Source organism: Rousettus aegyptiacus, unplaced genomic scaffold (assembly GCF_014176215.1).
Source record: "Rousettus aegyptiacus isolate mRouAeg1 unplaced genomic scaffold, mRouAeg1.p scaffold_m13_p_13, whole genome shotgun sequence".
Taxonomy (NCBI): domain Eukaryota; kingdom Metazoa; phylum Chordata; class Mammalia; order Chiroptera; family Pteropodidae; genus Rousettus; species Rousettus aegyptiacus.
In genome coordinates this window covers 62,488,054-62,513,560 of record NW_023416288.1, presented here as the reverse complement: position 1 = coordinate 62,513,560, position 25,507 = coordinate 62,488,054, and the positions used below count along the sequence as shown (strand labels likewise).

The 25,507-nt window shown below is 37.6% G+C and overlaps 1 protein-coding gene across 12 annotated transcripts in view; it reads left to right on the top strand.

The window, feature by feature from the left end:
• Positions 1-252: 252 nt before the first annotated feature.
• NRF1 (nuclear respiratory factor 1) overlaps positions 253-25,507 on the top strand; it is a 118,631-nt gene continuing 93,376 nt past the window's right edge. For 2 of the 12 annotated variants that reach the window (XM_036230923.1, XM_016148702.2), the window contains exons 1-2: positions 264-357; positions 12,952-13,159. The gene's annotated coding sequence lies outside the window, so the exon portion shown is untranslated. Of the gene's footprint in view, positions 358-12,951; positions 13,160-21,704; positions 21,786-25,507 lie in introns of those variants that run through there. The other 10 variants (XM_036230919.1, XM_036230917.1, XM_016148704.2 and 7 more) reach the window with 7 other exon arrangements.

The window sequence follows — 25,507 nt, the reverse complement described above, 5'->3', positions numbered from 1 at the left end:
GCCACTCCTCCGGGGCATCCACATTTGACTAATTCAGTTACTTTCGTGGCTTCGGCCCCATCCAAACCTTTGAAGGGAAATAAGAACGCGAGAAGGCCGCGGGGGGCGGCAGGGGTCCAGCTTCTGTGCACCCTCCGGGCCGCCTCGCCAAGGCGGCACAGACCTCGCCATCATGGCGGCCGCCGGGCGGGGAAGCCGAGCCCGTGCGTCGCGTGCGTGCCTCCCCTCCCTCCCCTCCCCCTCGGTGGCGGCAGAGGCGGCAGCGCTCGCCATTGCCGCTGGTGGCAGGAGGCTGCGAGGAGCCGGCGCGGTCGCAGTCTCCACGGCGCAGGCCCACGGTAGCGCAGCCGCTCTGAGGTGAGTGCCCTACCGCGCAATCTCCAGCTATTTCAGCCCCGGCGCAGCCGCAACACGCCGCCCGCCCGCCGGCCGGCCGGCCCGCCCCGCAGCCGGCACCCTGCCGCCCCCGGCTCCGGGCCTGGGCCCCCGCCGGATTTGGCCGGCCTCGGGCGGGGGGCCCCGGCCCGGCCCAGTCAAACCGCCACCCCGAGGATGCGCAGGCCGCACTAGGCCCCAGGCGTCCTGGCGGGCTCGGGAAGGGAGGCGCTGCCCTCCCTAGAGCCCCAGGGTTCCGGCTTCCCTTGCCGCTTGAGGCTCTCGGGGCCGCGGCCTCCTCTCCACCCTGGAACCCGGGGCCCGGGCCTGGCCATCCCGCGGGCTCGGGAGCAAGAGGCCGGGGAGAGCGCGCCTGGCTCAGGCACGGGAGGTGGGCGGGCTGCGCGGGACCGGAGCTGCGGCTCCCCGCTCGTCCCTTCGGTCCTTCCTGGGTCTGGTCCGCCGGCGGCGCGGCGGGCTGGGCCGGGCCGGGGCGCGGGAGCTGCTGTCGCCTGCGGGAGAGAAGGCTGGCTCTTTGGGCGACCTTCCGAAGCTTCCCTCCCTCCGGAGTGGCGTGGGCTTGTTACCCAGGTAGACTGGGGGACGCTGGAATATGGCGCGTTGCCCACCTTCTTGCAAGTTAGGAGGCGGCCCCGGCGGCAGCGGCGGCAGTTCGAGAAGGAGGGCGCAAAGTCCTTTTGTACGCAGAAATAAGGAGCGACATTGTGTTTTCTTCTCCGGCTGAGATGCTACTCGTGGAGAGGCCTCGGTTCTTCCCGTGCCTGGGGAGGTGGTCCCCTGGGTGAGGAAGGGGAGTGGCGCGACCCTCGGAAGGAACGGAACCTTTGCCACTGGAAAGACAGGGTCTCGGATGGCCTTGTGCGTGGTATTATACCATAACCCCAGCCTTTCGGGGAATTAAGGGTTTGCATCCGCGTGTTATTCACTTTACTGTACAATGATGTCCAATGCCTCTCTCACCTGTTGTGTCGTTGTGGCTGGTCCCAAAGTTTCTATAGTGTATCTGTGCCCATCAGAACTCGGAGTTTAAAAATCTTAATATTTTTAGGGCTTCCATTGGTATCCGCACCACCAGTTGGAGGAGCTGTTGGCTGGTCTTCATCCCTTCTTTTCAATCATTAGGTTAGAGTATATTAATTTCTTACTTTAGAGCTGATGTCAATTGTGCCTCCGTCTTTCTGTTGTCAGAGGAAACTGCGCATTTTCTTAAGTGTGTATGTAGGACATGTATTGAGACACAGGGTGAAAGGTAGTGTGAGTGGACCTGTCAACTTTGTCCCAGGGCATCATTTGCATTCACAGTGATCCTTTTCCTATTTCATCTCTGTCCAGCCTTAAAAAAAAAAAAAAATTCCTTTTTCTCTGGCCTTGAACAGTAAGTTATTGGGTTGTTCCTCACTCAAGGAAAAGGGGAGGGAGACCTCGGAGATTCTGGTGTGTGTGTGTGTGTGTGTGCGCGCGCGCGTGTGTGTTATTCAGTAGTAACCTAACTCCCTAAAATTGTGTTTGAAAGTTCTTGACGTATTTTTCCATAAGGTAGTGAAAATATGACAAGTTCTGTCTGTCATCTGAGTGTAATTTCCTTATTTTATTGAGCACAAAAGCAAACGTACAATTTTCACATATAATGTATATGTAGCTTAAATTGGGTGCAGAATTTGTGTCAAAGGACTTTTTTTTCTTTCTGACAACATCCTTATTTGAAGTCCTTTGATTTCTTTTGCCTGCCTTTTCCCTACCCCCATCTCAAACTCAGCTTATAATGAAAGAAAATGACTTTTTGCATAGTAATCAGTAGCTATATTCTCATTTAGGAAAAAAAAGTTTCCTAACTCCCAAGCCAGGAGTTTTCATGGAAATAGTTTTCTTATCAGGTTTAAGGAAATTTAGCTTCTGGACTTAGGGAAGTAACTGCAGAAGTAGGAGATAATGAAGGCCCTTGTTCAGACACAGAGATTAAAGGAGAAAGGATTTTGGGTTTCCTTCCCAATTCATATACATCCCAGTGGAACCCAAAATTTTAGGTTTTTCTTTTATTAAATCACAATTATGCACCCCTCTCTAATTTTGCTAGGGAGCTGAAGACCAACTTCCCATGATTTAAATACCTGAGTTTGCATTACCTGTAGGTTCAATCAGACCCCTGCATAATCTTCAAGAAGTATTTTATGTGAAATAATCACAAATGAGTGACTGTTTTAAGAGAAATGTTAGCTCCTTGAGGCCTGGGTTTTTGTTTGTTTTTTTGTTTGTTTGTTTGTTTTTGTTTTTTATATCATATGTAATAAGGCATTCAGTTAATGTTTGTTGGAGAATAATAATGAATAGTAATTATTGAAATTGTTTTTTCCCACAAGTATTTGAAAGGTGTGCTGATTTTTTAGTTTTTGGAAAGACTATGAACTATCAGCCTTTATAAACATATCCTCCAGTCCCTTGGAGAACAGGAAATTATTGCATATGTTTAGCTTCTGTCAGATATCCTTAGCAAGCCCAGTGCTTCATGCTGCGACACAGCCTTGTTCATCCACTCAGTGCCATTGTGAAAAGTTGGAGGGTAAAGGGGAAACTCTGAGTCTCTGTTGAGTCTCGGAAGTGTCTGCTTTAACCTTAAACATTTCCTTGTACTCTGGGGCTGTTATTAGTCCAGGAAATGTGATATTTGAATTTAGATATTTGTGTGTGACTGTGTGCCATGTTTTATTAATACATATATAAGTGGTATTTTGAAAATCAGCCTTACAAATAAATACCAATTTTTGGTTTTATAAATTTCAGGGAAAAAAAGTTATATACTGAAGGACATTTTTTCTGTTCTTTCATGTTTTTCTTGAGAGCCAAAGTTAGTGTTTTCAGCCTGAGCTTACCCAAATATAATTTTCTACAAATGCTCTATAAAACAGCAATGAAAAAGAAATCCATTTGTTAAGCTTATTTTAGAAACATTTTATTTAGACCAAGTCCAATCATTGTTTTTTGAGACTCAGGATACATGTTAATTTTTGTGCATTATGTATCATATGATTTCTTCCTTATTAGCTAGGGGTTGTATTACCCATTTTCTTGGTTTTTCAGTTCTGATTTTATCCATCTTTATTCTACTAAGGTGAACAGGCTGGAAAAATAGTAAAAAGAGGTGAAACAAATCAATTTCAGGTGTTTCCAGAAGATTACAGCCACATTGGACTATTGGAAACTTTTAATCCTGGAGCAACAAAAATGTTTTGTCTGAAGGTATTTTGATGTATATGGACAAAATGAATTTTTGATTGCTCAAGGAGAATAAGTAGATTACATATACCTTGGAATATATATATGTATATATGTACACATATATCTTTTTTTTCTGAAGTGCAGTTCAGAATTAGGCTAATTTATTTTTGACCCCACTCAACTCAGTTTAGTTATCACAGTTTCAGAACTTTATTCTTTTCATCATGTCGTCTGTATACCTACAGTGTCCTAAAATGTGAACATTTATATGAATTGAAGAAAAGTCAGAAATACAGCTTTATAGAGATATTCTAGTATATTTACAAAATAAAAAACAAAAAATTAGGGGGCAATTAAGGCATACCTATTACCTTTGTGATCCCTTGGGGCAAATCTGTACTTTGTCAACAGCAGTCACTTAGAAGATGGAAGATAAACCGAGCATAAGGAATCTTCTCCAGAATCCCTGACCTCATAACCTGCCTTATCAAACTGTTCTTGGGCCACCAAATAATTTCTTGAGGAAGCTATGTCTAGTAAGAGAGGAGTGTATGTGTGTGGTGGGAAGGAGTTTGTGGAAAGAATAGGGGGGAAAAAAGTAAATGATACTCAAAAAAGGATCTAGCTTTATAGATTGGGATGATCACTGGAATTTTGGAGGTACAGTATTTTTAAAAAGCTAATAAAAGAGCTACTTTTGTATGGGTTATCAGTTTGTGATTTGGACTATCCACTATTTATAGTGTATTTAGTATATGAGCATAGTTTAGATTAATTCATGAATGCTGATTTCTGTGGTTACAAATGTGAGAAGTTTGGCTGACAGTTTAAGTGGACATTTCTAAAAGAACTCTTAAATGGTGCCTGTTGGATAAACTATGCCAAGCCTTTTCCAGAATGATGAAGAATGAGCTTTGTGTGTATAAATGTTAAGACCATTTTTTTAAAAAAGCTCTTATTTTACTGTTGGTAAAGTCTTTGCTTTTTAAAACTTGGAGTCTGTTTTATTGCTGCTACTGAATGCTAATGTGGTTAAGCTGGCAGCTAAACCTACCAAGAACAAGAGGAAGTGAGGAAATGTCCTCATGAAACATTGCTTAAAACTAAGCAGTGGACTAGAAACGGGGAGCTAGGGACTAGGGGACTTTAATTCTTGTTTAATGTTCAAAAGAGGATGAGGTATACCCTCCATTCAGAAATAACCCTCACTGTGTCCTCACTTTGGAGTTTTGCCATTCATTAACCAGACATTGATGAAAGATATATTGTATTCCAGGTGTGTGCTAGGTGCTAGAGTAACATATACACCATAGGTCTTGTCTAGTAGAGGAGAAAGATTAGGGCTCAACTAACTATAATACAACTTGTTGAGGACTAAAATAGTGGTGTGGAATTATAGAAGGACGGAGGGATTTCTTCTGGGAAGCAGGATGGTTGGTACAGGAAGAATAAGTGAGGTTTGGGAAGACTTCATTAGGGGGTGTAGAAGTAGGGGTCTTTGAAGGGTGAGTAGCAGTTTTACCGATGTAGAGGAAGGGTGTTGATATTTTGAGAAATAGCAAGTAGGTTTTGCTGGACTTGGGGAGCAGTGGAAAACTCATCTGATGAGGTTTTAACCTGATTTCAGCATGGGGGAGTTAAAGATTGCAATTGGTGAATAGATGATAATGCCTTTGATGAAGATAGGGAATGTATAGGAAAGAACAGAATTTCAAGAGGATGGTAATAGGGTATGATTCTATTTGTGGGTATCAAGATATATCTATTAGCTACCTATTGACAGATTTGGGCTGGAGCTCAAGGAGAAGTAGGGTTCAATTAAGAGATTTATATTCATTAGCATAAAGCCATATAGAAACTGCAAAAGAATGTATTATCAGAAGTGAGGAGAGGTAATCTGAGGGTCAAGTGGATGAAGAGAAGCCTTTTGTGGGAAGTTGAAAATGAATGAGTAAAGAGATAAATGGTGTGGGTTGAAGAAGCAGAGGATAGGGATTAAGGGAATTTTAACAGGGAATTTAGTAATGTGAAATACTACAGGGAGCTCTTTGGGGTGAAAACTGGATTTGGCAATTAAAAGTTAAATTTTCTGAGTGTGTGTGTGTATGTATGTATTGTTTTGCCAGGTATTGTGATAGTTAATAGATTTCCAGAGCATTATTGAATATAGGGTAGGGCCTATAAAACCCAACTTAATAGAGGACTCATGCTTAGAAACAGGTCCTGTTCTTTCCCTTTTGTCATGGGAATTACAGTATAAAAATCCTGGGAGAGGACTTAAATTCTAACAAGTAGAGTTTATATATGTTTGTGTTTATAGTCTCTTAAAATGCAGAATTCTCTTGAAAGATTTTGAGGTTTCATAATATTTTCATGTTAAGTGCAGGGGTTTTTAACCTTGGTTTTATATTTCTGGGATTCATGGATACGTTTGGCCGTGCGATCCTGTTCTCTTGAAATGTATGAAAAATTTTATGTGTGCACCTTTGTGATTTTTCTGAAGAGAGGGGCCCATAACTTTTTTGAGATTCTCGAAGGGTTCTTGACACACACAGACGGGTTCCCAACCCACAGGCTGTGGGCCAGTGCTGGTCCATGACCTGGTAGGAACTGGGCTGCACAACAGGAGGTGAACGGCGGGCTGAAGGAGCCTCATCTGTATTTGCAGTTCCTTCTCAGCTCTAGCATCACCTTCTCGGCTCCACCTCAGATCATCAGGCATTAGATTCTCATAGGAGTACCAGTCCCTGGTGCCAAAAAGGTTGGGGACCACTGCACACAGAAATCAAGGGCCTTTTTAGTAATGTCATTGATTAAGTCAAAATCGGTTGTGTTAATTGACTGAATTCAGTTACCTGACTAGGGTAGATTAAGGGAAAGAAATTTTGGGTGGGTGGCTCAGGTGAGGAACTTTGGTGAGATATGATGCACCTCTGGAGGTAGGATTAGGAGCTCCTGAAGGAATACCAAAGCGAAGCTTAACTAATTTCAGAATTTTTTTGCCAAGTCTTCTGGACTCCTTGGGATTTTTTTATACTTCAGCATTCACTAGTATATGAATATCCATGTGCTATATACAGTAGGCTTTGTTGGGGATCAAATTACTATCGTTTTAAAGAGAAAGTTTTCAGAGAAAGCTGAGTGATTCATAGATTGCACTCAAAAAATCACTTTTAAATTGGGAGTTATTTATTCTTCGGAAGTTTCTGAAATGTACAAATGTTTTAATCTAGTGATCTGGGGTAAGACATTTATTCTCTCCTTGCTTAATTTTTCTGACTGAAATAAATACTATTGGCCTATGTTTTAGGATCTTTCTGAAATACAACAATTATGCTTTGAGTTTAAGGTGCTTTCATGCTAATCAATTGTTCACATTTCTTGTTATTAATAAAATCTAAAAATTCAAGCAAATAATGGTTCATATTAGAACTTGATTCCCAGAATACTTCATTCTGAAATTTTAGATAATTGGTCATTTTTACTTTTTTTGAAATTATATTAGGAGACAGTTTTGTCAGTTAGGCCCAAGATTCTGGGGCAGTGATCTCCAACTTTTGATTGTCACCCTTAGAAGTAAAATTTGAGCACACATTCTGAATCACATTTATTAATAAATGATGTTCTTTGCTGTTGTACTAATACATTTGTGTGTGTTATAAAATATATAGAAGGTAAAAATCTTAAAAGGATGAGATAAACGTGAAATAAACTTTTAATATCTTGCTAATTGAGTTAATGGTGGCTTAGTAACATAAGTTTGAACAGCTCGTTTTTATAAATATATTTGCTAATAACTCATGATGTTTTTTTCTGTAATTAATGCCAGTTGGTAATGGTTTATATGATGTCCTATAAAAGTATTGGTAAATACGAAAATGATATGAACAAATATATTGGGTAATATTAAGCTTAGAAAATTTGTTATGTAATTTGTAATTAACTTGTGTTTGTGGATTATCTTTACATTCATTAAATCTACAAAAAAGGCCCCTAAATAGAACTGGAGTATTCTCTTTTCCTTTGTGCATTTTTTTTTGTCCTTTGTCTTTCATTAAACAATTAATGAAATAAAATTCTTAGATCTTCCATATAAAAATAATCCACAAATTAAGAAAACAACCAAGGTTTGCTAAGTAAAAACGCCATCATACAGCTTGTCCCTTGACCTAAAACTGGCTTTAGGTACTAAGTCTAAAGAAGAAATAATTCATTTATCACCAATTATATGACTGAGTTAAAATTTTTGCCTTCCTAAATTTTTGGCTCTGTTTTTTAAAAGTTTTTTACATTAAAAATATGCGTTATTATTATAGTGACAAGTTTTAGAAAATAGAAAAGCCCTCAAAACTGATTATCTTTGATTTATAAACATTTAGGTGATTTTCATTTTCTTCCTTTACCTTTCATTATTTTTCTCAAATTAATGAAAATGCATTAACATATAATCGAAAAAAACCAAATATGAATAACATAATTATGTCCATAAGGACTCTATCAGATTTTGGGCAGGTAAGTCACTTATCTTCATTGGGCCTATTCGTCACTTGAAAAATGAAGAGGACAGAAATGGTAAACTTTCTTTAAATAAAAATTTCTTCTAAAATTAATTCCGAGTCTGTGTTATGACATGTTAAAAAATAAGAGATTTTCTTAAAGTAGAAAGACATGTACATATGTGCTTATCGTAGGAATGCAAAGAGAAAATTTAAAATAATTGTAATTCTACCATATAGACAACTATTTTAATATATATGGTTTTTGATATTTTCCGAAGTATACATGTACGTTCACCTGCACACATACTATATATACATACTGTATATGATAATATGGAATAATACTGTTTAATGCCTTGAACCAATAATACTAAGGATATTTGATTTATCTATTTTGCCTTGAATGTTCTTAATGGGGAAGTTATAAATCCATTTGTTTTAGTAAAAGATATGTAAAAATTTCTCTCCAAATACAAATTTGTCCAGGAAATGCTTACTGTCTGTTTCATGCTCTGTGTGGTTTTGCTGAGGTAAGAGTAGCTTGGAGTAAGGGCGAAAGGGCTTGCTTATGAAAGCTTACTTAGTGAAGAATGAAAGCTAAATCCTGGGTTAACCTCAATTTCATTCACATATTAACTTGCTTTTTTTCCCACTCTTCCTGAACTAAGGGTCATGTTTGCAGGGTAGTTTCTGAAGTGATCCAGTATTATTGGTCTTTATTTTACTCTGGGGCCTGAGTTGTTAGAGTCCCACTGAGAGCAAATTAGACATCAGTATAATAGAGAAGTGTAAAAAATACTTTTATTTTTTGCATTAATTAATGCAAAATGGGGTTCAAAAGATTTTATATACACATAAATATGTTTACAAATATGAAGTGCTTTCCCTCAAGTATGTGATATATATAATTCTAATTTTATGGAAAAAATAACTGGATCTTAAAGATTTTATACAGTGGATTCTCTTTAGAATTATTTAGAACTAAATAATTAGGCAGGAAAATGAAGTTACATTACTTCATTTTCCTGCCTAATTATTTAGTTCTGTCTGTAATCCCTCTGGTAGCTGGTTTTTATGTTTATGTGAAATGGAAAGCAACTCTAGGGTAAATAGTCCCTTAGTTATGGCAATATCTAAAATAGTCTAATCATTTTTCATCTAAGTATATAAAGCCTGTGAATGTGTGTTATAAGAAAGAAATCTTGATTCGTTTATTCTCTACCTTTCTACTGTGAAGATTAGGATCTTTTCTAGGAGAAAAACTTGGGGGTCATTTATACCGGACAACTAAGATGCTTAAATCGGTATCTTCCAGACATAGTGGGAGGTAGAGAATTGGTGAACAAAAAGTATAAACTTTTTTGCCTCTTAGACTTTTGTTTTCAGTTTTTGTGTCTGAAGATGTGAGAGCAGTAGCTAATTCTAACTTGAGAATCTACCAAGATAGTCTGCCTTTATTCTGAAGAAATGTATTTTGTAGCCAAATGAGTGGTGTATGTCTATGTCCTTTAAATAGGTCATCTTGTTTTTTTCTCCCACTCCGCCCTCATACTTCCCGAACTAAGGGTCCTGCTAACTTTGGTACAATAGTGATTCTTGTCTTTTAAGCTAGCATGATTTTGAAATTATCTTTTTTAAAAGAATAATGATTGCAACACCTTTTCCCTTAAAAGATTGTTTGGCTTTTCCATGTAAATGTGCATACTCACATTTGGCCTACCAAGAGTTTTAGAAATCTATATCCAAAGGCCTAATTGACATTTGAGTGCCTAAAACGCACAACATCCCAAAATGAGTGTCCCTTCTCAGATTAGCCCTGTTCCACTCTTGCTTACCTTAGTGAATGGTACCATCATTTTATCTAGTTTCTCAGAACAAAAACCTTGGTCTCTCCATATCAAATCCTGTTTAACTTTCTAAATAAGCTCAATTTCTTCTCTTCATTTCCACCATTATCACTTTTGTTTGAGTTGGTATTGTTTTGAACCTGGACTGTTGCAAAAACCTATAACTCGTCCACCTACATCTGCTCTGACCGAGCACCAGTCCATTCTCAGTGCAGCCGGAACGAATTGAGCTGTTGTAAATGCACAGGTGTGATCGCATCCCCCATTGAATTTAGGATGAAGATAAAGTTCCTTAATGTGGCCAACCTACCTCTGGAGCTCATTTTGTATTAGTCATGCTCCCCTAACTGTACTGCCTAACCTATTACTCTTCCTTTTGCCTAGGAAGCTTTTCCCTCTCTAGTAAAATCTTTTAAGTTTTATTCAGGTCTCTGCTTAAGCATCATCTCCTCAGGGAAGTTTTGCCAGAGCTTCCTCATTTTTGTACTTTCCTTCACCATCTGTGTCTATACATGTCATTTTTCATTTGTACATTACCTGATATATGCCTGTCTTTCCCACGAGATTGTAAACTTCATGAAGGTGGATATGTTTGCGTTCACCAGGTAGAGTACCCGACATGGAACAAGCAGTCAATATTTATTTGACTGTAGAAATCTTGCAAAATCCACTTATAATATTTTTATTATTAGGCTTTTTCAGTGCCATCTAATATTTTTAAGGTTTTTAGGAACCCAGGGTGAGACTAGATCCTAAGCCAGGCCTACTTCTCAAAGTTATGTGATCATCAGTCTCTTTTTTAACAAATCCAATGATAGGAAATTTATTATTTATTCAAAGTCCCTTTAGTCTTTGAGACATTTAGCTGGCTAGAAAGTTTAATTACAGCTGAAATTTCTCCCTATAACGTAACTACTGGTTTCTGTTCTCTAGGACCTCCAAAAAACAAGTATATTTTCTATTTTCTTATAAAGTCCTCCAAGTTGTCTCAATTTTAGTTTAAATATTTCTAGAACCTTCAGCCTTTTGGAAAGATAATGGGGTTTTGCTGGAAAGATAGAAGCGGAGCTGTATTAGTTTCAGGACTCTGGGTTTAAACGCCGCCTACTAGCTTTGCGAATGATCATGTTACTTACCCTTTTCTGAGTCTGAATTTCCTTCATTTTAAGACAGGGCTAATAATGCCTATATCATTGAAGATTTAAGGAAAACTCATATGAAGCACTTGACACATAGTAGCTAACTCATTAAATGGTGACTTCTACATACCAAACTACCCTGACCCTATTGCAGGGCCCATAGATAATTGTGTACAGCCCGGAGCCCAGCAAATGTTGTGGGACAGATCTGATAAGTACAAACTATAGTGGGTCCAATTTTTCTGTACCCTAGGTACCTCATAGTCAACAGTGATTAACATAGCTCAAGTTTGAATTAAGTTTATTGGTAGCCACAACTTGAGATAGGCTCATTAAGCTTAGAATTGGTTAAAAACTCCAAGTCTTTTTCATTGGTATAATGATTAAATTATTGTGTGGTTAGTTGTTTAGATCCAAGTGCAGTCACATTACGTTGTTTGTTAGCAATGAGAAATGTTACATTATCAAGCCATAGGGCCTAGTGCACAGGAAGAGCTAACTTAGCTGAATTTAATGTTGCTGCATGGTTTAAAGGAGTCTTTAAATTTACCTATTTTGGTGCTATTCAGAGAATATTTTTTAAGTACTGTGGTGAATATAAAAAGGAAAAGAGTTACCATTGAAGTACCAACTATATCAATGTTGGGCAGATGGATGGCATACTAAACACACCTGTTATCAGGTAATCAGGTGTTCCTTCAGGTAATCGATGGCTGATCACTTTCAGTTTGACGGACAGCTTGCTTTTGATGCTTCTGTAAAGTATTATGAGATGTATGTCCATCGGTTATTTTAAAAGTATGCATTTAATAATTTTCATATCCAGTATTATCTGGAGTTTGCATTTGAGTTTTGAAAAAGGCTGGAGAAATGGGTGATGTAGAAATGGTGTTTTAAAAATATTTTTTGAATAAGCATTACATGCACATGGTTAAAAGATCAAACAGTGTGAAAGGGATACAGTGAAAAGTGAGTTTCTCTCCACAGTTTCTATCTCCAGAAATCACCACCACTACTGGTTCTTGTGTGTCCTTCAAGGTAGGGTAAACAAAAATGTGTGTGTGTGTCTCCCTTTTTAAAAACACAAATGATTGCTTATATGCATATGGTCCTTTAGAAAGTGGTCCTTTAAATGACATCTTTTGTATCCCAATCCTTAGCACCAGTGTAGGATTTCTAGGGGTTTTTTTGCCCTATTGTTGAGACAAGGAACCAAATTCTATAGCTTTCCATTACTAACTTGATTGTGTGGATGCATTTCTAAGAGAATTGTACGTTATATATAGTCTTTTATGAAAGATTGCTCTTTGTAGGGTGTTTATACCAGGGAAATAAAACCAATTTTAATTCAGGTCATTTATTTAGAAAACGAGTAAAGGAAAAAACCATTAAAATTGATTTAACACATCTTGGTATTGCTTGAGCCCTTTCTATGCTTTCTAAATAAATTACTCATTTTGACTATATTGACATCAGGGCTAAAGAAATTATTTCAAGAGCCTGGTAGGTATCAATAGTTTAGGAAGAGCTAGAATGTGTGAGAATAGGAGGGCTGTGGCATCATTACATTCTACCTTGGGTTATTTAGGTTATTTTATGAACACTGTAAGCCAGTGGTTCTTAATCTTTTGACTTAGGACGCTTTTTTACCCTTAAAAATTATTAAGGATTCAAGTGTTTCAGTTTTTATGGGTTATAACTTTTGATATTTACCTTATTAGAAATCCAAGAAATTTTGAAAATATCTCTTTTAAAATAATAATAGTACAACCACTACGTGTAAAAGTAGATGAAAAATTTTTATAGAAAATAACTATTTTCCAAAACAATTTAATGACAAGTTGAATTGTTTTACAGTTGTTACAATTCTCTTTAATGTCTGGCTGGATTCTCGTATCTGCTTTTGCACTCTGCATAATATGGTGCTTTGGTTAAAGTACCTATAAGAAGATCTGGTCTCAGATATGTAGTTGAAAAAAGGGAAGAGCATTTTAAGAGCCTTTTCGGATAATTGTGGATATTCTTTGATATTACACCAAAACTCAGCAGTATTAATTTTTTAAAGGTGAGTTGCATTGAAATCTGTTGTTTTATCGTGCACTTTGAGTTGGTCTTGTAACCTATGCATGATTTTGTAACATCATACATTGGTATTTACTGAGTAATGCAGGTCTTCCAAATGTTGACACAAAAATCACATTCTCTAACACTACTTCTGATCGCATCAGAAAAAGCTTTTCAGTAATGGAAAGCTATCAAGATCACAGTGTCAGATATAAATTTCCCCAAATTCTACTTATCACCTGAAATATCCATTTTATCATTTGCAACATATACTGTCAGTTGTTTTCCCTGAAGTGATAGGCTCCCTTTGTTAACTTTTGAAAATGTTGGTTACCAGGTCTGAACAACCATCCAGTTTGTTAGCCACTTCGAAGTAAAAATGGTGCTCCTTGTGAAAAAGTGGCTAATTCAGTTGCAGTTAGCTCAAAGTGTAGTACATGTGCTTTTCGAAACAGTTATTACACTTTGAAATGCAGAATGCTTTTTGCATACTGTGTATTTGGTTACACAGAATCATAAAAAGACATGAACTTAAGGGTAAAGATTTAATAAAACTAGTAATTTTTACTTTACATCAACACATTCTTAAATAAAATGGACTCTTTCCCCCTTTTTACTTTGAGCACATGAAGGTGAAGAATATGACGACTACTACAATTTGGCGCCGTTGCCTTAAATTGCGCTAGGATGCCAGTAGTTTTACCATACCATTGCTTTTGTGTCATAAGTGCAAATATAAGCACACGATAGAAAGCAAATAATGTCTTAGTTATTATGGAAATAGTTTTGACCGCATGGGTCCCTTAAAAGTCTCAGACCCCCTAGGATTCTATGGTTTTGAGAATGGCTGCTCTGAGTTGTTTGAGGGTTAAACTAACCATCTAGACGCCCCATCCCCCTTCAGTTGTTTCTGGTTCAGGATTTAACACAGAAAAGATGCTCAAAGAATATTTATTTAATGAATGTGACATCATGACGTTTAAACAGGACAAAACTTGGTAAGTAAAATAATACGCAGTCTCACATCTATCCAGTAAGTCCATTGGGCAGCTTTTCTACGGACAGTTGTCTTTTCTACGGACAGTTGTAAGAACAGGATGAATGAATGGAGTGTGGATGATAATACATGTGGTAAATGTAAAGGATGAAATAAAGAACTAAACATAAGGTGATATTGAAATTAGAATTAACTGGTTTCAGAAATGCGCAGGAAAATGATACACACGTACGAGGACCTGTAGAGCAAGAGTTCGAGCATTAGGCTTCTATTAATGAGTCTTTTTGAGTCCTTAAATTTGTAGTGGTCAAAGAGAGGATCCTCAAGGAAGGTGGATCTGAGCAGGAAAGCAAACATCTCATTTAAATTTCAGTAGGTCATTGCTTGTGCTTAATCCATTGCTCGTACTTAATCACTTTATGAGGAATAGTGGGTAAAAGACCTGTGTTTAAGCTGCAAATCCAGGTAGATAGTTCCAGTTGAGTGATTTTCCCCTTTAAGGAAACCTGCTCTATTGACTACCTTAGGGTGGTTATGAACTCTTCTTTCTCCTTTTTTTGGCAATGAATTGGGTGATTATATGGCAGGACATACCCTCTTCTTTTAGTGTGGAAGTCTCAATCCATCTACCTATGTTTCAGTAATCTCAAAGTTAACTAAATAATACTACTACTTACATTTTTAGGTGATTCGTTGCAGCCTGTTTCTGGTATAGGACTAGGATGTAGGAATGGATAGTAAAACTGAAGGCGGAAATGGGAAGGAAGAGTAATAATTCTAAACCATCTAGGCCTTGCACCCATCCCCCCCAGCCTTCATTCCTGCTTTTTAAAAACTTCTTACTCTTAGCTCAAGTAAAGATAGTAAGACATTTAATCTTACATAAATATTTCATGTGTATATTTACAAGTAAATAACATACTAAGTGATGCCAACTATATGGTACTCTGGAAAAGGCAAAACTGTGGAGACAAGAAAAAGATCAATGGTTGCCAGGATTGGGGTGAGAGTAATGGGAATGAATAGACAGAGCACAGAGGATTTTTAGGTCAGTGAAAAATACTCTGTACGATGATATGATGGAAATATGTCATGCATTTGTCCAAACCCATAGAAATGTACATTAAGGGTAAACCCTAAGGTAAACTATGTATGGACTTTGGGTGATTATGATGTGTCAGTGTAGGTTCATCCTTGTTTAAAAAAATGTACCGCTCTAGTTTACCATGGGGGAGGCTTTGCTTATCTTTTCTTGGCAACTTGATGTCACAGTAGAAACCATCGATTATTGACCTGTAAGTGGAACTTCTTTTGGCCGAAGTGTCATTGAACTCTTCTGCACTTTTTTGGTTAGATCTTGATTCACATACCATGCCACTGGGAGGAGGGTGCATGGTACACAGTTTGAGACAATAGTGGTACTATAGGCTATTACTGGCAAACATGAGTTCCACTAAACCATTGTTTAAAGCGAAGAAGGAAAAGTCCTAGGCATTTCTCTCACCATTGACAGTGTTGAAAAAGGTCCATCAGCAACATTGACTCATTAGATGAACCTGTCCCATTCAACTGATCTCTTCAGTCTTTTTCCATCATCATGCATCCCATACATTCATTGTATAACTTTTTAACTATAAGCTATGCACATATTACATATACACCATATTTTAAGAACAAACATGTATATGTTAACCATAAAAATTATATAAACTATAAAATTATATAACTAAAACTATTCAGCATTATCTAACTATAGGCTATGGTGATTTAAACTGGAGGAGCTCCTGACTGCTTTGGGAAATCCCTGTCCCCGACCATTACCATGATTTCTTATGGGAACACTCATTGGTAACATGCATTTTGAAAAGTTTTAGGTTTATAGAAAATTGAAAGTACAGTGAGTTCCCCTATACCACCCTTGCCACAAACCCCCTCTCATAAAGCTCTTGCCTTAGTGTGTAGTAAATTTGTTACAGCTGATAAACCAATATAACTTAAGGCCATAGTTTAGGGTTCACTCTTTATGTTGTATAGTCTGTGGATTTTGACAGATGTATTATGATGGATCCTCCATTCCAGTACCATGCAGAATGGTTTCAAGGCCTCCAAATCCCCTGTGCTCCTTCCCTTCCTTCTCCTGGGCCCTGGCAACCATTGATCTTTCTACTGTTTCCATGCCTTTTATAGGATATCGTATAGTTGGGTTCACACAGTATGTAGCTTTTTCAGATTAGCTTCTTAAACTTATCAATGTACATTTAAGTTTCTTCCATGCCCTTTAATGGACGTTCATTTCTTTTTAGTGCTGAATAATAGTTCATTGTATGGATATACCACAGTTTTTTTATTCATGCACCTATTGAGAATATCTTGGTTGCTTCCCATTTTGGGCAATTATACATAAAACTGCTGTAAACATCTGTGCGCAAGTTTGTGTGTGTGTGTAAGTTTTCACATCATTTGGGCAAATATCAAGGATTATAATTGTTGGATCTTATATTAAGAATATGTTTAGTTTTTAAGAAACTGCCAAATTGTTTTCCAAAGTGGCTGACATATAAATTTTTAGATTGCTTATGCTTTTTCAAAAACACATTGCTCAGGTATGTAAAGGAATGCCTGTTCTATGCAGAATCTTAGAGGGTTTTTTGCTCCCTTACTTTCTTCTTGCTAATTTGAGTTTAGCATGAATCATCACCCCTGAATCTTTTTTTTAATGGTCAGTCTTCATCATCCTATACTTTTCTGCAGTGCTTTTTTTTTTTTTTTAGACCAAAATTCAGAATGGTATGTTTATGCCTATTAAAATTTACCCTTTGAGATTTTGCTCATTATTTTAGGCTGTTGGAGTCTTTTTGGAATTTGATTTTACCCTCCAAGGACAGACTTCATTATCTCTGGCATGTCTAGTTATCTACCTACTTGACTAACATATCTTTTCTGTCTCTAGTTTCCTAAACTGTCCCTCTGTTGCTGCCTGTTTTTTCTACTTTATTTTTTTCCCAGTGGCAAATTCCAGCTTGTGTTACTTCGATGGATGTGTATAGTTAAACATAAACCTCAGACAATAGAAAAACATGCGTTTGCAAAGCCACTAGGGAGTTGTATGCTTGAATCTTGTTGAAAATCAAGAACTTTGTTTCCTTTTTTTTTTTTTTTGACACATAACTTTTATTAATGTTGATTGTGCAGTCTTCTTTTGGTATTTTGGAGCCAATTTATCTGTTCTCAGCTTTCTCTAAACTTTTCTGTATGTACTGGAAAGGACACAGCCCAGAGACTATTTCTATAATACCTAGTAGATAAAAGGACCCTGGTACCAGTCCATAAGGTAGAGGACTTACTGGTAGGCTAATCCTTGGGCCTCAGTTTCTAAGCTGCACAATGGAAGACTTGCGTTAACCAGGGATTTCTACTTCTGCTCTGTGGAGTTCTAAGGAGCCTCATACGGTCCTGAAGGAGGTGAGGGGGATGAATGGCTATAGCTCTCTCTGTTCCCCAGCCCCTTCAATAATAGAAGTTCCACTTTCATCTTAGATTTTGTGGTTCTACATAGAATTCTGTTTAAAGAAAGGGTTCCCAGACTACATCATGCAGCTTTGATGGTGTATATGTATGTATGTATGTATGTATCTCTCTCTCTCTCTCTCTCTCTCTCTCTCTCTCTCTCTCTCGTTTCATGAGCTTGGAAGCCGCCCTCAGATTTTTCATGTGGTAATTGGGGAGAGGGGCTTATTGTGCTTTTTGTGCCCTGGAAATAACCACACCCCCCATTATAAAAGTAATTACATGCTTATTATTTAAAGGGAGAAAAATTATAAAACAGTAGCATTCATAATTCCATTCTGCAGAGAGGATAGCGTTGTTAACAGTTTCAGTACATCTTTCTAGATTATTTTGTTTGCCATAACCATATTCATACTTTTTTTTCTCAATGAGACCACACTCATTCTAGCAGATTTTATGACCCGTTTTTTAATTTCCAACAGAATATATTGTGGACATTTTTCTGTGTCAATACATGTAAGTCTGCTTCATCCTTTAATACTTATGTAATATTTCTCTCTGATAATGATTTGTAACTATACTAAACCAGAGTGAATATTCCTTTTTGCACAACCCATGGATTCTCTTCTAAAGTATATAACTCTAGCTTTTATTTACATATTGCTACTGGCATACTCATATTTTTTTTAATAGTTTACTTTTTATTAACTCTTTTGGAGGGTAGTGACATTTGTTGCTTGTATCAGTTGCTTTCCTTTCCTCTGGTTTGATGATAGATCAAGACCTCAAAATAATATCCCAATAAGCTACAGATGCAGATAGCTTTTTTTTTTTTTTTTTAAAGGCCATAGTTCTAACTTACTGTCACCTTTAATAGTTACAAGTCTGTTTTCAAGAACAAAATCCTGGCAGCCAGAATTATACTTGACACTTTTATTCTAATATACTACTGCTGGTAAGAAAGGCAGTTGACTTGTTTTGACCCAGGTGAATTTAGTCCTAAGTGACTAGGAAGGCGAGTGACGAAGGGCAGCTTTTGGTGATTTGACAGCCAGCTGCAGGACGTCTACTGTGGCCAGGACCAAGTGGCTGCTGATAAATGTATATGGTAAATTGCATTCGAGGGTTCTTTTTCCCTTCTGTTATTTAGAATTTTATCAAGATCACATTGAGAAATCGATAGAAAAATACTTTTTGTTTTATAGATTATTATCTTTTTTGCTCTACACTATTTCAAATACTTATTCCAAATAGATGCAACATTTGATAGTTATGGAAAAATTTTGTTTGGTTTTTTTTTTTGAACAGGAAATATAGTGTAATCATTATTTAGGGAAATTTTATTTCTTTAGAAATTTATGATAGCATATCCTCCCCCTACCTTTAAGTTTGGTGATATTTTACACAAGTTTACCAAATTCTAAAATGAAAATATGATTTCTAGTTTTAAATGAAGCCATTTAAATTTAAATTCAACCACTTCTAAATTTCATTTCTTTCAATCTTGACACACATGTGCTTTTTTTGCCCTCTTCCTTATCTAGGATTCTAAGATGATTTTTAATTCTTACAACTGTGTCTGTAACTTTGATTATGTTCTATCCTAAATTTAATTTTGTAAGTAATTCAACATGCCATTTATTTTAATGTATTACTCACAAAGTGAGAGGGTTTTAATTTTGAATGGGTACTATTCAAAATTTAGATGTTTGACACTTTTTGAAGTGTTTATGGGTAGGAACCATTATTGTGCTATTTAGAAAGGTTTGTTATTGTTTACATTACAAAATATCTGGATACTATTTGTGTTAATGTATTTCATGTATTCTTTCCAAGTAATTTAGGAAGTTCTAATTTCTCATTGATTTAGCAAAAGAATGTGAGTGATTATTCTGAACTTTGAGCAGTTCTAGATGCTGGGGTTAAAACGCTGAAAAAAATCTTTGCCCTCATGAACTTACCTTCTGGTGGGTTGGGAAAAAAGAAACAAATACTACATCAGGCGGTAATGAGTGAGTGCCATGGGAAAAATGATGGCAGCTTGAGATTATCTCCATACTGTTCAGAAGATTAATCTCAAAAATGCTAAAGCTGCAAATGGAAAATTGGGTTGAATATATAATGGACCTTTAATTGACTATTGATTATTGACAGATGTGTAATTTGAATGGATTCCTATATTGTCTGCTCCCTTTCATACTACTTTCAATTCCACAATTGTGTTAATAATTCTTAGTGTGGTTCTATTTATTGTTGCTTAAAATATTACCTTCTGTAGTGCTTTATATTTAAGAAACATTTTCACATTTCATTTTTTAAGTGGCCACAGAATAATAGTTACTATTGAACCATGTGAAATTGCTAATATTTAACTATTTTGGATCTACAAAACAATTTCATATTGTTTAGTCTAATACCGTGCTATACTTCCTTTTAAAATTAAAATGTGAACATGTTTGTAAACTGTAAAGTACTATGCACGTTAAGATTTAAATTTTGTTTCTGGCGCTAACTTCCTGTTTGCTCTAGAACAGTTACTTAACTATATTGTGCCTCATTTCATCATATACCAGTAAGGGTTATAATTAATAATACCTCATAGATCTGTGAGGGTTACATGATATTGTATATGTGGAAATACTTAGAAAGGTACTCAACACAAAGGGCTCAATATATGTTAGCTATTACTACTCTATGTGGCAGGCATTATCATTCTCAGTTTTGCAGAGGATGAAACTGAAGCTCATAGAAATTTTATGATTCCCCCCCCCCACCCCAAGATTACGCACTAGAAATCAAAACCAGGCATTTCTGACTCGAAGTTCTGGCTTTGTTTTTTTTTTGCTTGCACAACAGCTCTCTCTTAGGAAAAGAAGAAAAGAAAAAAATTTTCATATAGTAATTTACAGAGCACATTATTGAATCTCTCCAGCAGTTACTTTAACTTACATAGTTAACCTTATTTTCATAGACCATTTTGACATCCATAAAGAAAAATGTTTGGCAGAAGTAAATTGAGATATGATAGGTAATTGTGACTTAGTGTTATGTTGTTACCTTAGAAAAAGTACTAGTAGCACTTTAATAACTGATTAGTCGAGGGATTAGTAAACCTAAATAATAAGTATTGACCTCACATGTCTAAGACTATAAATGCAGTTTTTAATTTTTTTTTTTAAAAGAGCAAAAGTAAATGTTACAAAGCAGTTAAAATTGTTTTTAAAAAGCAGTTAAAAAGCATTTAGAAGCAGTTTTTTTTTAAAAAAAAATAACACACCTAAGCTACCAGTTTACATCCTCCTAGTCAGAATTTCCGCATGGATATCTAATCGGCCTGACATTTGTTCCCATTTCAGTAAATGGCTAGTGTATTCTTCCAGCTGCTCAAACCAAAAACCTTGGAGTCATTCTTTACTCCTCTCTTTAACTCTACCCTACATCTAAATCATCAGGAAATCCTGGCAGCTCTGCCCTCAACACATGCAAAATCTACTGTCACCATCTCCACTGCTGCTACTCTGGTCCAAACCATGCTCATCTTTCCGTAGCCTTATAATTGGTTTTCCTGCTTCCATCCTCTTTCTCCCGTCAGTCTGCTTTCACATAGCAGGCCAAGTGAGCCTTTTAAAATGTAAATCAGAAAATTAGATCATATCTCTCTATTGTTCAAAACCTTTCAAAACTTGCCATCTCATTCAGACTAAAATTCAAAGATCTTAGTTAACAGTTAGGGTCCCATAAGCCTGACCCTGACTGACCTCCTCTGCCTCTGCCCCTCTAGCTTAAGGTGCTTCAAGTACTGGGGGCGTTTTGCCATTCCTTGGTCACGCCAAGTGGGCTCCTGTCTCAGCATCTTTGCATTTGCTGTTCTTGCTGCCTTGGTCTTCTTCCCCCAAGTATTTCATGCTGTCTCCCTCACTTCCTGCAGATATGAGCTTAGACATAATGTCAGAAAGTCATTCCTTGGACCAGCACTCCCCCACCTCCCCTCTTTCTAAAATATTATGTATATATTTGTTTACCGTTTATCTTTCTCTGGTAGGCTGGATGGAGATAAAGAATAAACAAGAAGGCGGGACTTTTTGTTCACTGCTGTCTCTTCTGCATCAATGCTAGACACACAGTAGGTGATTCTCATGTATTTGTCGAGTGAATGAATGTGTTGAATCTCTTGGCAAGGTGTTACCTCAACTCTTCTATCAGTACATTTGATATTGTTGATTTCTCCCTTCATCTGGCTACCATGGAACGACTTTCTCCTGATACTCATTCTTCTTTTCTAACATCCTCTTATTCTTCAGGGTTTTTTTTTTTTTTTCCCCATCTCTGTATACCCTTTGAATATTCCCCATTTCCTTGCTTTTATTGTTCCAATGTATGTATTATTCTTGGTCAGTTTTTTTATGCTCTACGATTTCATTACCATCTCCTTGTTGATGAGTCCCAAACTTACACCTGCCCCACAACTTCAGATCTAGGAACATGTTTGGATAGCTAGCGTGAATGTCGTGAAACATTGTTTTTCTCTGCAAATCTGCTCTTTTACTGTTCCTTGCCTTGGTTAATGAGGCACTCACCAACCCAAGCCAGAAATGTGGGTGTCATCCTGGAGTTACTGCTCACTCACTGTTCAGATCTAATTGTTTACCAAATCTTTTCCATTTCCGCTACCTAAATATTTCACACGTGCTTTTTATGCCCAGTGTTTTAGCTGAGGCCGCCATTGGTGCTCTCTCATGGACCATTGAGTTAGGTACCTGACTGGTTTGACTCAGTCCTTCCCACGCCTTTCTTCTCAGAGTTGTAATGTTTGAAGAATGCCACCCATCACCTTTAGCAATGCTTCCATCCTGTCGCCCAGACCCCAGGGGTGGCCAGGAGTTATAGCAGAGGGGCTTTTGTGACCTGCGGTTATCTGTAGTCTGAATAGATAGTAAGCAACACGGTATTGCTTACTAGTTTGCAAAAAAAACAAAACAAAACAAAACAATTCATGATCTTTTTCTGTATACCTGCAACTATCATGTAGGAAAGGTTTCTTTTTCTGGCTTGTCTTTTTCTGTTTGGTCGTTATAAAGGGATCTTCATAATACTAAGTATCACTAAGCTAGAAGATGGGATAAAAATAACTTCGCACAGCATATAAGGCCCCCACCGTCTTGCCTCCCCCAAGTTGAACCTCTGGTGCACTCCATGCTTGGTCATGCTTCTCCATATGCCACAGTGTGCTTCTGTTCCTAATACTCCCACCCCAACCGCCTTTTAGCTCCCAACAACACCTCTTAAATAGCTACTTCGTAAAATCTTTTCTGATTATAATAAAATCCAAATTACTTCCTGAGGCCTACCAAAGGACTTACATAATTTCTCCCATTTTGCTTCCTTCCACCCTGCCTCTTTTCACCGGGCTCTTCCCATGGCTGCCTTCTCATCCATTCAGGTCAAAACTCAAATCTGCCTCATCAGAGACCATTTCCACTCCATTTTCTTGTTCAGTTGCCTTATTTTATCTTCTACATAGCACATGTCACTTACTGAAATGTCTTCGTTTGGGGGGCTCCCTCTACCAGCATATAAGTTCCTTGAGGTTAGGGACTGTGTTTTCTTGCTTATTATTATATCTCTTGGCCTATAACCTGGTCTTCAGTAAACGTTTGTTGATTCGATTACCTACCTCCTTTTTTGAGCCCCACTCTCCTTATAATTATTTTTCATAGCATTTATACATTGCATTGCAGAGTCTTTGTTATGATTGGAGTTTTCAACCTCTGGTGCTAGACCAAGCCGGCATTGTAATGAAGCAAGGCAGCCCAGGAGTAGACATCATAAAGAGAACTTGCCGTTAATAGGAGCTGGTTCTGCTCCCCTCGCCAGTTAGTTGTTGCTAGTCTGAAATGCTAATAATGATTAGCATTTATTGGGGGGATATTCTGCTGAGTGCTTTACTTATTTCATTTCATCGTCACATCAACACTATGAGGAAGGTGTTAATACATTACCTTCAGTTTATAAATGATTTCCCATTTATAAATACAGATACAGGGTAAGTAACATGAAACTAGCAAATGGCAGAACTGACTCTCAGGCCCAAACTTTTAACATAGTACTGCTTCCAAGTGTTCCCAGAACTTTCTGATTTTTCAAGAGAAGTCAGAAATCTGGAGCTTTTATATTGTTTCCCAATTTTTAAATGTTGCTAGTTCACTTTTAAAAACCAAACACAAAAAAAAACAGTACAGACCAAACAAAACAGGTATAAGGGGCTGCTTTGGTTCACATGGTCTTTTTCTGACCAGACCTGGAGCTGCTTTTGGTCCTGCCCTTAAGATCCTGGCACTCAAATGCTGGGTGGATGGTTGCATGAACAATTGTAACAATCATTTTCTTTACTGCCTCATTTTTTTGCTCTACAATAAAATAAAATAACGTCTTATGTTTCTGTAGCATGTTATAGTTATAAACTACTTTCATATATATTGTTTGACTTTTTAAAAAGCCTCAACTGGTCTCGCCACCACCAAACTATATGTGTGAGTTCCTTAGTCCTTAGTGTCACAGTGATCAGAGGGAGTAAAACACAGAGTAAACCACAAAATGATGTGTTAGGCTCACTTCTCACTTACTTTTCAATAGTAATATTGCTGTTACCTCACTGATCTCCATATGCCTAGCTCCATGTGTGAGAAAGCAGACTTTTAAGCATTCTGTATTATTTCAAATTAGCAAGACAGTACACTATCCATATATAGTGTGCAAAATTTATGGAAAATACAGTAGTGTAGATACTGGAGTTTTGGTTATTAGTTCTTGACTCTTCTACATACACTTGGTTTCCAGTAATTGGTCTGGCCCCCAAATAGTACGATTACAAACCTAAAAGCTATGCACAATTCTCCATTTTCCTCAGAAAGTCAGCTCCTTGTCTTTTTTCATTTTTATTTTTTAATAATTTGGTTCTATCTACTGAAAGTGCAAGTCAGCGATTAGCTAAACCATTTAATGTGAGTAAAGAAAAACGTGATGAAATCAGTTGACTGTCCTGGTGCTCACAGAAGACTACCTTGCAAAGACGTTACTTTGGGGATTTCATGGAGTGCATTTATTTCTATAGTTGGGAAGCATACATCTCAGGGCTCAGTTTGTAGGAACCAGTCCTTAAAGTAGCTATATCCTCTAAGGCAGTGATGGTGGGGGTTGTGATGGTCAGGGCAACAGGAGACATGTTAGAGGGACAGGGGCAGGTACCTGCAGATGCAGTCTGAAAAATCACTTCAGTCTGACATGCATATCATTTTATAATCCAGATTCACTGGACCCTTAGTAAAACCCAAATTTTGGCTTGAAGATACACACATGATAGTGTAGGATAGCAGTTAAGGAGCCAGTAATGTTTAGAGGTTGAGCTCTAAGAACAGGGGAGGTTTCTGAGGGAACACATGGAGCACTTGATTGGAAGGCACGAGATGTGGGTTCGAGTTTTGGCTTTGCCACCAACTCGAGATGTGACTGTGATTAACTCAGCCTTTCTGGATCTCAGTCTGTAAAATGAGAAAATCAGACTAGATGGTCTCCGTGGTCTTCGGTATTTTAAATTTGCCTCTTGTTAAAGTAAATTTGGGTCTGATTAATTCAAGATAAGAGGATATAAGTCAAAGTGAATGGGTACAGATTTTTCAGGCAGTCTTCATCAGGGTATTATTTGTACTTCCTAACAAATCAAATGGCAGAGGAAAGAGTTTTGAATCTCCTGCTTCATCTCTTCCCATCCCCAGCCCAGCAGTCCACAGACAACCTTTAAAAACTATTTTACTTTTTGTGTTTAGCTTCTCATGGAGTTATTTTCTG